The sequence below is a fragment of the Gymnogyps californianus genome, chromosome 1 (assembly GCF_018139145.2).
Source record: "Gymnogyps californianus isolate 813 chromosome 1, ASM1813914v2, whole genome shotgun sequence".
Classification (NCBI taxonomy): domain Eukaryota; kingdom Metazoa; phylum Chordata; class Aves; order Accipitriformes; family Cathartidae; genus Gymnogyps; species Gymnogyps californianus.
The window spans coordinates 62,150,156-62,164,052 of NC_059471.1; positions in this window are offsets into that span (position 1 = coordinate 62,150,156).

Consider the following 13,897-nt stretch of genomic DNA (forward strand, 5'->3'; position numbering starts at 1 on the left):
GTTCAGGAATGGGTTTCGCACCAATAAAATATACATTAGGACTTCCGTTAATGATATCTGAATTAATATCTAAAACTGTTCTAATATAAGGAGATAAAAATGTATTTCCATTGCTGTTTTCCATTCCTGAAGAACAAAGAGATATTCAACAATCCCATAAATCATTGCATTGTTCGCGATCTCACATTGCAAGAACACAGAAAGCTTAATCGATAGCTGGTCAATAGAAAGTTGCCCTTTGCTGGAAGTCGTAGAATGATTCACTTGTTGAAGGTTAGAACCTCTTAGTGCTGAAGCTACTTAATTATTACAGATGATTGTAATTTGGCCTTGACTGAAATAGTATAAAACGGAAACTGAACTCAAATTTCTTGAGCTGCTTATTCTGTTTTATTTTACTGTTTCTCCAGAACCATAAGAATGGGATGGTTTTAAGATATTTTGCAACTGAGCATCATAAAATATTACTTCTTGGGTCTTAATCTTAATTCATTTATACCTTCTTAAATCAGAAATATTTCTATGGAAATCAATTGATTTGTACCAGATTTATGCAACTGACATAAAATCTGTCAAGAAGGAACGTTTGGTTTGGTTCAGTTTGGTCTGGTTTTAAGTGTGAATATAGCAGCTGCTTTGGTAGATATTGTCACATGACCTTTCCTTAGTTTATGAGGTTTGTTTTTTTTTTATTCCTGTGAGCACTCTGCATGGCCCTAGATAGCTAACTATATTAGCCTATGGAAGATATTTTTCCACGTTTCTCCAGCTGGTGATACACTCAGTTTGAGTGAAATAGGGATAATGTCAAGGAAGAGGAATGGAAGTCCTAGTAATTTCATCCACTGTGAGCACTTCTTTTTCCTAAATTAAGTGTATAATTATCAAACCTTATCTATACTGTCATATGGTTTAACTTTTATTGAACTAATTAGGATGAAGCTTAAAATTACTTGCTGACTAACTTGATGAAACAGCTGTAATTTCTTCCCTTTAAAGAAGAAGCTGAGGGAAGAGTAGGCAACTCTGAGTTTGAAAGTTATTATCAATAGCACACAAGACACACAGATATTATAAAAGGATCAGCTATTGAGGTGACCTACATGGAAGAACTTGTGTTTTCTGAAAAGAACTGGGACAAACATGTATGTAACATAGGTGATATTGTACTACTGAGAAACAGAGAAAAAAAGGTGAATTTATGTATTTATTTCGATGTCCCAATGTTTTTATACTATTTATCCTGTGATATTTACAAAACTTTTAATTAAGACAATAATATGATGACATGTACTCACCTCTCACAGCAGCTGTGGAACTCCAATGAACCTCACTTTCCTTCTGAACAAGTTTGGTCAGACTAGAACAAATTCCCCAATATGTAGTCATCTTTTCTAACATGCAATTGCAAATGTATTAAGTAACTGTCAGGGAGTGAACTCCCAAAAACACTTAATGAAAGCATGTGACAGAACAGTTGATTCCTTTTGTCTAAAAAACACGTTGGCAGTAAGTCTGAACATATTGACTCTCATATTAGGGCAGGCTGTTTGAACACATGCATCCACAGCTGCTGATCAAACTTCATTAAGACAGCCTTTCTGGTTTATCCTGTAGTGATGATGAACATCACAGACACTAAGTCAATATTTTGAAGATGATTAGAAGATAAAGCACTATGCTTTTACTAGTCAGACAGCACTCAGTTATGATCCATAACTGTAAGATTTTACTAGTTCTGAACAATCAAAACCAATTGCATCTGAAGTCATTATTTTGTAAAAACTAGCATTTTCAGAATACTGCCAACAAGCAAGAAGAGGAAAGAATCACTTTTAAAGTGTTAATATTTCTTACCAATGTATCTCATGGCCCACAGTCTCCTAATTTCACTCCACAGAGGCTGTCAAATGTCCATCTGGAGACCTCCTGCCGGTGTCTAAGTGAGGGATAAGTCTACTTCTGAGTGGAGTCCAGAGCCCCGCAGTCACCCAGCCCAGGAGATCTACAGGAGCTCACTGCTCTCTGTATGCCTTCCTTGCTCTCTAGTGAAAATCAGGGCATAAAGATATGGTAGGTAGATCATGCACATCCAGGCCAGTAAATGCTCCATATCCACAAAACCACTGAATTTATTTAGAAAGTAACATACATTCCCCACATCCTGCTAGCAAGCCATGTTGCAGTGTTCTTCCTCTGCATAGAGCACCACCTCTGTCAAGAGCCTCCTGAAGCAGGACATGATTACAGAGTCAGCTAGCTGTACCTCCTTTTGTATGTGAATCATAGGTATGTACACTGATATAACTTAAAAACCAACCAACCAAACAAACAAAACCCCACCCAATTAAAAATTATCTTGTATTCACATGCTGCTAAGTAAATCAGTAAGCTGGTAATATACGCCTTTCAACCAAAATTAAAGAATTTTCCTCTACATGTTTTCCTGATTTTAAACAGATGAAGACCACAAAACTTTGAAAACTATGCAAAAATTTCCTGTTTAAGCCTTAGCACTGTGGATGGGGTTGTGAGGGACTGAAAGAGTTAATGCCTGTCAATGTCTCAAACATTGTAGCAACCAAGGTACAGTCTGCATAACAAAGAGGGAGGGACATTAGCAAGAAGTTGGTTGGCATGGTCAGAGGGGGCGTGCGGGAGGGTATGCAGTCCCGTGTTCTGGCAGAGCCAGCCTGGTAACCCACCACATATGGCCAGAGGTCACACAAAGCTTATTTGAGGAGGGGGCTTGTAGCTCCTTGGAAAGTTCCTAAGACCACCACCCCAATAAGCCGCACATGCTCAGTAGATAAAGAACCATCTGGAACACTACCATATATGTTGACAACTGTCTAGAATGAACCCATATAAGTCTTCAAGAGGCGTGACTGTGGACAGAGATTTAGACTATAAAAGACACAATTGCAAAGAGCCAGATTGCGTGCACCCATCACTGGTGGATTACCACGCTCCTCGCCGACGCTGCGGGATCCAAGGGTGGTGACTATCTCTTTTCTTTTCCCCCTTTTTCTTTCTCTCTTTTCTCTCTTCTTGTGAACGTTTTGCTGCCACCCACACTGCCCACCTTACGCCTTCCACAGTTTGGATTGTTCAAATAAAGCATTCAAAGTGATCGTTTGGTGTCGTTTCACCTTAATTTAGCCTGGGGGGATCCCAGAACCTCTACGACCCTCTGGTCTGTCCGGTCCGGGTCGTAACAGGGGTATGTAAGATTCTTGTTACTACAGATATATTTACTTCCCTAAAATCTCTAGGATATTTTTCTTTTTAAGTACTAAACATTACAGTTTGCCTTCCAGACTTCCTAACCATTCAGAGAGAATTAGATGCCTTAAAAAAAGATCTTCATATGCTGGTCAGTTGACAAAAGACATATGTAATCCAGAAAAGTAATACAAGTATAAACGATTTTGTTATCTTACAATGAGGCATTCTAAGAAGATAGATAACTTAATTTGTTTTGTTCAGTGTGGTTACAAATTAAATCTGGGGAAAAAACAAAAACAAAACCAAAAAACCTTGAACCGGAATCTTTGCTTTTTAGACAGCTTTGGATGTGAGCAGTTTATATCAGATTAAGGTTCCCAATTATCGTATGTTTGTGCATGGTGACCAGAAAAAAAGTTTTCATATAAATTATTCAACAAATTTTGTCAGGAGCCAATGTGATATTCTCTGATTCAGAACTATGACAATATGGTTCTAAGACTAGACTTGTAGGATGTATCAATTTATAAGATAAAAACTGATAAGCTTATTGCCATTTCAACATCAAATAGCTGGTCTGAAGAGCAGTGTTAGTCTTGAAAAGTCATTTGATGTTGAAACATCACTAAGGTTATATAAAAATAATACTGAATATTTTCCACAGTTTTTTTTTTCTTTCCTTTAAAGCTTGGGATGAAGTGTGGGTTTTTTCCCTAAAAAAAGTCTCCAATCTCTGGACATTAGTTTTCTTTCAGATTGAGGACTTGCGCCTCATACCAAATAACATGTAACATTTTCAGACTTCCTTTGAGGAAAAATTGAATCAGTTTTCAAACGCACTTATTGCAAATGAAGTGTGCTGGATCATTCTTCCTTCTTTAATGTATTGGAATGCTGTATTACAGATTTTAAAATTGATTAAATGGTTCCTATCAGTTTGAATAGTGCTTAATCAACACAAATGTTTAGCATTTCTCTGAATTGCGATTAACCATGCATTCCTGAAAGAAAAGATTTACCCTGTTTTCTAGTCATAGATGAACAAAGACTTTGCAAATGCATTCAACTTATGTTTTTATCTGCTGCTTGTTATTACAAGACACAAGAAAATCTGAGACTGTTCCCATTAATGATTCATCTGGCATTGGAAAGTAGGAGTCATTTCCTACTGGAACTCAGAAGTATTTGATTGAATGCCTTCGAGATAGCTGTGAGAGAATGGCTGTTGACTGAACAAATATTTTAGAGGGAAAAAATTCCTATAGGAACTCAAACTGCAGAGTTTGCCTTAAACGGAGAGTCTATATTGTAATACCATGTGCAGTCAGAAAGGTTTTATTTTTATTGGGACCATGTAGTTTTATATACAATCTGTGAAGAGGAGAGGTCTATAGAGGAAAAAATGTGCAATAACAGTGTACAGTGTATTAAATATGAGACTCTGCAAAGTACAATAGGGTCACATCATTCTGTCTTGATGCTGCTGTAATAATTCCTCACAGAAAGTCCTGATAAGGCAGGAGGATGTGGTGATCAAGCTAAACGTCTAGTAGTCATTAGTGGAAGCTATTGGGAGGTGACTGCTTGTGAGAAGCTGTGAGTTTATGACTGATGGGTTCAGATGAGTGATTAAGGAGAACAGCATTGGAATACTGATTCGGGGAATAAGATAATGGAAAACTGACGTGCCTCATACATGGACAGGAGTGGGAGGAACAATGGGTATGTAAAAAATTAGTAGAATATTTTGTGATGTGGAAACTATGGGGAGTGGGAAACTCACTAGACACACGAGGAATGAAAATAGATATGGAGGAAGAAAAAGAGTGTTGGAAGGGTATCACAAAAAAGAGAGCTAGTAAAGGGATGAATGCTGATGATAACACTGGAAAAACGAGAAAAAAATGGAAAAGTAGAAGGAAGCAAGGAAAGATGGCTGGAGTGAGAGGACTAGGAGAGAATAAATTAACTGTTCATACATACAGAACAGAATGTATGCATCACTGTTGCAATCTAATTAATTAGTTTATCTAAATAATACAGAAATAAAAGTATAGCAAACATTTTAGAATACAATTTCAGTGCAATAGGTGTTGTTAAGCATGCCAGAAAAATGTCAGTTTTTCTTCAAACAACAATAAATATGAAACAAGCCATATAAGTGTAGGTTAATTAACACTGTTAATTTAAAATGTTAATTACAAGAAGAGGATCAGAAAAGGAAAGCTCCCTTCTGTTGGTATACTACAATTTTTTCTGGAAAACTGCTAGCCAACTCTGATAGAAATGTTTTCAGAAGTGCTTTTATGACTAAGAATAATTACTACTTTTTATGTTGAAAAGCACTGTATTGTACCAAACTATTTTAAAATATTAATATAGTGGAGAAAATATTTGGAAAGCTCTCACACACTTATTAACACCACCTCCACCACCCCTACCCCCTTCCCCGTTTTCTCTGTAAGAATTATATTTTCTAAAACATTAAAAAAATTGTTCCAGCATATTTGGTCTTGCAAATCTGGATTTGGGTGGTTTGGAACTGGAAAACTTAGCTATTTATATGTATAATTTGTGTCAGGAATCTAGACATCTCCATCCTACATCAAGAAAGGTGGCAAATTATTCAATAAATAGAAGAAAAATATGTTAGGAAAATTATTTATGAAAAAAATGTTGAATAGTATCAGGAAATAATAACATCTGAGCACTTTGAGGTTGCAGGTTTTTTCTCTAAAAGAAGAAGCAAGAAGTGAAAACCACAAGGGACGATCTTCAATCAACATATTTTATTTTTTCTAGTATTACTAGATCCACTTCTAAACCAATTTAGTCAAATGAAAGCATTTTTGTTGTGTAGACAAGGCACACACTTTAATTTACCTTGTTCCCCACAGTAACTGAAGTATGTTCTGAGGACTCCCAATTAGCTTTGAAGCAATTTCTTATTTTGCAGACATCTGTCAATTGTCGCAGTTGCTTACCAGTGAAACATCTTATTTTTGATCAGATTTGTCCACAAAAGTTTTGTGTCTCAGCTGAGAAATTTATTTCTGTCCTTGAGGAGAGCTTAGTCAAAGCCTGCTTTGATAGATGTGACTGCTTTTCGTGTCACTTTCTATGGCCTTCATTTCTGTCACCTTGCTCTAGGCTCTTAACTGAAACACCTGGCTGAGGAGTGGAGCCACTATAATCTCCTTATAAGCAAGAATCATCTGCAGGGGTTGACTCAGCCCAGTCTCTGAGAGGTGCAAACATCACTTTTCTACAGAAGGAGCTTAGGTCAGTTGGGCTTCTAACTCAAGTTCGAGTCTGGGGAAATGAATCTGGTCCCATTGTCCTAGGGACGCATATTTTTGTAGGCAAGAAGAAAAAAGCCACAGCACAGCAACACAAATTTTATGCTGCTCTTTACTGGATCCAGCTAGTTGGATGATCCTCTGATGGCTGATCTGCTGTTCCCTTTAGGAACAGAGAGTAGAGGACAGGCTGCTGTGCTGCGTGACTACTCTGGTATGTGCCCCAGAGAGGCTTTCTTTCTGTGCTGAGAGTGGCCTTGCTGGAAGGGTTTTACAGAAGCTGCTGCTTTCTACGCAGGCCATTATGAGGTCTGATGCTCAAGAACATATAGAAAGCTGAAGCGGATCACAGTTTTACAGAATTCTTATAAATCCCAAGGGACAAAGTCACACTTTCTTTTCACTCCATAAGTGAAGCTTACCTCTTTCTTTAAATAAGTATCTATCTGAGGTACATGGTGCTAACTATTTTCTCTGTGCTCTCAGAGGATTTCTGCATTCTTTCTTCAGAAACTATGTTTTCTGGAACATGTTTCATAACAGTCATCTATTTGCACTTCTTTTGGGAGAAGTTGCTCAGCAAATACAGCCAGGCTTTATATAAACTATGTATGATGTTAACATAGTAAAAAAAAAAAAAAAAACAACTGAAAAAAACCCACACATAAAACATCAAAACAAACCAAAACAAAACCAAAAAACCACTGTCACAATCACTAGTTTCCTAAAAATGGCCCTAAACATGGATTCATGGATTCATACTTCATTAAATAAGTGGCATGGTGTTAGTGAGAGCTGCTGCATTCTCATGTTTTGGACTTTTTGTTTTAGTTAGGACACTTTCTCATTTAGGAATCTAACCTTAACTATCTTCTTCTAGGAAACTTGCTATATATGCTTTGATTCTTGCCTGGCCTTTCAGGCTATGAACAGTGGCTGCAGTATCACAATTACAACATTTTTTTTCAAAAGGACTCAGGCTTCTAAGTGCTTGAAAGGAGGTGCTGCCTTCCTTTCTTCTGGGTGTTAAACAAAAGAAATGGGAGAAGATTTACCTGGGTTTCAGTCAAATTAATGATTATGCTACTCTGATATAAGAATTAACCTATGTGATACATAAAGAAGGAATTTAGGAAAGTAGGATGAACTGGAAGAAGAAATACAAGGGCAGAGGAAAGAAGATGTCGTCTTCTCATTCTGCCACTGTGCTCTGACTGGGAGGTGAAAGTCTGCTGGTGTTCTGAAACTCATGTTTCAGGGTCATCAAGAGGCTTGGTTAAGCGGAAATATTTACAATAGTTTTACCTAGGCAGAGGGAAGGAATTAGAGATAAGGGAATACTTGACCAAACAAACCACAAAGTGATACCTACAAACTGCAATGGTCAGCCATAGGAGCTTCCAGCAAAGGCAATTGAGAGAAAACATTGTTTACTGTCTGAAGAAATTCTCCTCTAGTTCAAGCTTTTACAATTTTCTAGGCTTTTCTGCCTTCTCTTAACAACCAGTTAGGATGTTACACAAAAACATTACCTTCTCAGAGTGTGTGTCATCTCTATCCCATTTTTACAAGAAAGCATGAAAAAAAGCCTCTCTGGAATCCCCAGCTTGCCTCACAGTGAAGAGCAACTCCCAAACAATACACTAAAAATTCTAAAAGATGATCAGCTTTGATGGTAACTGTTAGTCTAAACTTTCGAATCTTAACTTTTAAGGAGATCTGGGATATAGGCAGAATAAACAAATTAGCTAAGGGATTTCTTTGGTATCAAATATTGTGAGTTCTTGGAAGCTTTTATTCCCAAGTAAACAGTAACATATTTTCTCCTTACAGGGAGAAGTGAACTATGGCTATGATATTATCATTTTCAACCTCTGTACTTTCTTCCAGCCAAATAAAGAGTGATGTTTAGTTAACACAGCAAAGAACAGGGTGGTCCTTGCCTCTGTTATTGTTTCTTTAAGTCCTTTTGGGGGGAAAAAAAAATAATAATGGCTTGACCATTCATATTTCTTTCCAGTTTAGGTGCTTCATTCATTTATTAAAGGGTTGATTTGAGAAAACTATTTGGATGATTTCTTAAAAGGTGGAAACATCCACTGAGAAAGGAGAATTAAAAATATTATAAAAATGGTTATAAAAATGATTATTGTGAGAACTGGGTAATAAAACCATGAGGAAAAAAATAGACATATATTAGAAGAAAATATAATCTTAGTACCTTTGGGCCAAATTTGTCTTAGCATAAGGCTTTCTGGAAACAATTTCAAAGACCTGTTAAATAATATAATGGCCTGGAAATGCCAAAAGAATTGTCAGGCTCCTGGTACGAGACTAAGTCTGTCTCAATATACTCTATACACTCTATATACTATTATGTTAGAAATATAGGAGAATGTAAAGAGTTTCTATAAAATGGGTTAGACATTTCTAAAATATGATTGATTAAAAAGAAGTTTCATGAATATTATTACATGCATTCTTAAAATACTTCTATAGAAATATGTTATTTTCCAATTAAAGGTAAATTAATTTTATTGCTTATAGCTCATCAGACTCATATAATACTAGGTCCAAATCTTCTGACCTTAAAAACTCACCTCACAGTCAGTTACTAAATGAGGTGTGGCTATACAGCAATGTAATAAAACATGCTTAATTATACATCCAATTCCCTGCATAATCATCTTTTTCTCATTGCTTTTCCACCATGGTATTGTCACTTAAGAAGTAGGTAAAACTAAGATTTTAAGTCACATTTATTTTGGTTTGTTGCATCTATGTCTTCCTGTAGTATGAAACAAATCTATACACAGAGAAATTCAGAGAAATAAATATATCTATGACCATATTAATCTATTCTACTGCTGATGGTGCTGACTGTGTTTAAAAGTTTAATGCTTTCACTGAAGAGCTATAAAACAGAGAGATGCAGAATGCTGGTCTGATACAGGACAGCATCCTTATATCTCCTTGCGTGCATAAACTATTGGATTTTTTAACATACTTTAAACAGTATCCAAATGCATCCAAAGACACATTCTACATATCTTTTCATCCTTTTTAGAATACATCTTTATACCAATGTCAAAGAAAAGCAGAACAAGTTGGGAAATTTTTATCTCTGCTCTACCTTGGGCAACTCTATAAAACTCCACACCAAAGTCATTCTTGTAACAAAAGTAAGTGAAATATGAACTGATTCTACTTCAGAGAAGACAGAAGATGAAATCATTCTCTAGGAACAGCAGCAATATCATCACTTTCTATAAACAGCACATGAAATGTCCAGTTCTGTTATCTAAAGACATTCTGATCATGCAGAACATCTGAGCAGAGACACAGCACAGTCAAGCCACAGTCCTTCCTGCCAAAAAGTCATTGTGCCCCATGCACCTGAAAAAGGGGTTATTCTCTGTGCACTTTAAACACCGCCAACACTGACGGGTGCTTGGATATGGTTTTGACCAACTGAAGGATCAAAATGGTGTTGTCTATGACTGCACTTAAAGACATTGTTTACCTGCAAAAGTCACAGAAATAGACAAGTAAGGAGATAGACCTCCTTAGTTTCATTAGTAAGATAAGCTTTCTTACTGAAAAACTGAAAGCTTTACTAAACCTCTAAAGACTAGCTTGAAAGATGAGGAATTATCCAGTCTTCATCTTTCCAGGCAGTTGAGAATCCAACCACAAGATTCTAGTTCAAAAATAGTAATGATAATAATGAAAAAAAAAAACCAACCCCAACCCCAACAAACAACTTGAATAATTTCTGTTGCTCACAGAATTATTTATACAGGCATTAGACCAATATTATGGCACTATATTTTCCTTTGTAATTGGAACTCAGTTAGCCCAGTTTGGATGCTACCTGGATAGAACAATATATTATTCTATAATTTATCATGAGTCTGCAAGGATAAACCTTGTCTAACCAGTTGCAGACATCAGCAATGCAGACTGCTACCCCAAAGCTTTCCATTCTAAGCTCCCTTCATAATCAATAGAAATAAATAAGCAGTTCTAGGGCATGATGCATCTACCTACTAGGGTAAACATAGAGATAAAAGTGTAGATACTACATAAAATAGTAGTGGCATTGAACTGGCATCTGAACTGGCATCCCTAGTTCTTCCCCAAAAAGCCATAAGGGCCTGATGATAAAGTGATAACTCCTAATTTTTTCAGTCACTCAGATTCTGTCCACAGTACAGATAGAATCACGTTACAAATGTAACTACATTCTTCAAGTGATCATCTGACATGTTCAAAGCTAATATGATTCAGCTTATCCAGAGAGCGGCTTTTTTTTTTTTTCCTGGCAGAACCATGTGTTAACCAGGTTGGCCTGTCAACACCTAGTATGCTAAGGGACTGGTTTTGTTCCAAAGCATTCTAGTATAACCTGGGCAGCTTTCCCAAGCTGCCAGGTGGAAGAGATGGAGAAATGTGGGTGTTGGAAGATTGTAAGCCAAATCGTATCAACTGTTTCTTGCTGTATTTTTTTAACTGGGGGAACTCTAAAATTGAAATGGAACTTTCTTGATTTAAAAATAAAAAAATAGATGCTTTTTTCCTCTCAGAAAGTGTATGTGAAAAAATTCAAACCTAGCAAACTTCTTATCGGGGAATGGGGAACAGATATAATGCTTCCTGGTGCTTAAACTGTTCAAGTTTTGGGTTTTTTTAAACGTTTTTAAATGATGAATGGCAAAATCTTGGTGTGTCTTCTGCCTCCATCTAGTTCTCAGTCATCACAAAGATATCAGTTCTAGCTCACGTGTATTACTTTACCATATATTATTTTTCTATCTGGTCTTCAAAATGGAAAGCTGGAGAATATTGTCATAATGGTACTTCTGTGCTCACTTTATTTCAGCAACATTACAATCATTTTAAATTCTGAGCAAAGAGTGTTGGATACTTCAGGGTGATACACATATAAGTTATCAGCCCCTTTGCAATTCCAATTAACTCCCTAGATCACTTATCTACAGCTGTGTTAAACTTCCGGATTGATTCTACTAATTTTGTAGTTTCATATTCATTAAAAAAAATATTTTAACTGCTGTGTAATTTTTACTGAGTAATTAACAAAGTGGAAGATGTATAGCAGAGTGATAAATGGTAATGTAATATGCTAATTATCACTTTAATCTAATACTTCAGTGTGGTATTACATAAGAAAAAAAGATCATGCATTTGTTCAAATAATATCAAGAAAATAAGTAAAATAAAAAACAAAACAAGATTAACCAATGCAATGTAATAAAATAAAATCCATTCTCTGGTCCCCAGATGGAGAGCTGAAACAGACATTAAAAAGAACAGCTGAGATTATAATACATTTAGTGTTCTGAATATAATAATGAAAGACTGTGCAGTGTGGTTTTGTCTGAGTCTAGGCCAATGGCCTCTTTATTAAATCTTGTTATGCATTCTGAGGTACACACCTTCTCATTTATAATCCTTCTTTACAATATACTCAGAAAAGAAGATTTAAAAAAAACCCCAACCAAACAACAACAACAACAACAACCAAAAAAACCCCAAAAAAGCTCAGCATGGAAAAACGCTTGAATGATAAAGCAACAAGAACATTAATACTAAAAGCAAATCCTGATTAGACAGAAAGATTCAAACATAAACATATAAGGCTGTTCATAAATAGCCTTATATGAGGAATACATCGGAATAGACTAACATTGGAAATAAACCTTGGAGTTAATGACATGGATATTGTGGATAACTGAGTTCATCATGTTTCACAATATCTTAATTCAGCAGAGCACTTAAACAGTTGAAATTATTCCTTTGGACCATGTGAATGTAGGTTTAAAATCCCTTCAGAGAAATGAGAACTGTATTTCAGTGCCAACTTCTCAGAGACTATGTGGGACATCTCTTTAAACTATCAGCCTTGTGAACGTTCCCACTATATTTCTACATAAAGTCAAATCAGTTAGTTTAAACAACTCTCAGTAATATTTAGTTTATTTCACTTTTTTGAAAATGGGTTACAGTTGTGCCAAGTATCACTTCTTTATCTGCTAGATAAACTGGTAGCTGGAGATCAGCTACCAGGACAAGATCTCAGGAGAAGATTTATTCCCTTCAGTGTAACATTTTAAACTATACTTTTGTCTTAAAACATACTGTAATGTGTGACGTTTGGACGCATGGAGTGTGAGGTTGCTGAGTCTCATTGAGACCACTTTAAGCTGACTATGTAGACATAACTGAACCAAATTTAGTGTCTGTAAATATAGTTTCTGATGTTTTTCTAATTCTTTATTTAATCCTATTTTTCTTGGTATGAATAATTATCCACATTGCTATATAATGTTATTCACTAATTCTCTGATTTAAAACCTACTGCAGTCTAGGAACATGATTCCCTTGACTTGAAATATTTTGCATTAAACCTAAGAATATTTGCACTTTTTAAAATTTGCAGATCCCAAAAGGAGGTCTTAACATAAATATAAAAGGGCATCTTTAGTTCCTAATTTCCAGGGTAACATTAATTATTGCTGTTGAAACCTTTACACTAAATTCCATTGTCACCACTGTGAGATTTCCTGGCTTTAATAATTAATTCAAACAGTATAATCCATATTATTTAAATTTCAGTTTAGTACAAAGAAGTATAATCCATTTATGATAATACAATAACTGCTTATTCACACTTTTATGAGTGTATCTAATGAAATACTGTAAACCTTTTTATGCAAATAGGACTTTTATATATTGATCAGATTTACAGCTTTTTGCCTTTCCTACAATTCTGCATGAACAAACTGCATTTTGTGCAGAGTCTCCATAAATGTGTGCCTACCTGATTAGTAGAGTGAAATGATGAGTATACATATCTGTACTTATTGCCAATTATTTATGTTTTATTGTTTTAATTATAAGGAGCAGTCTTTGCAGTGACTGCGACACAATGTTCATATGCAGAACAGAGTTTAAAAAAAATGTACTTTTAAATTAGACTACAAATTAAAAGATATTTATCTGGCATTAATTTTAGGTATCGCTTAGGGGAGTCGAGATGTATTTTTATTGCAGAGTAAACCAGAAAGTAGAAGTTACATTTCACTGTTAACCGACTGTTACATGACAAGTAAACAAGTTTAATCGTGTTATTCACCTCATTGACTTTAATGATTCAATAATAGATGTAATAGGCACCTCAGGACCAGATGGCTTAGGGAAAAAAAAGTCCCCATGAACTACTACTTTTTCATCTCAAGTATCTGATAAATATGTTAACTCCCTACACTGCGATGACAGCCGGAATTTCTCACCAGCTGGCCAGTTGCTCTGCACAGTGGGCGCTATCATCCTCAGCTGAATGTTGAATT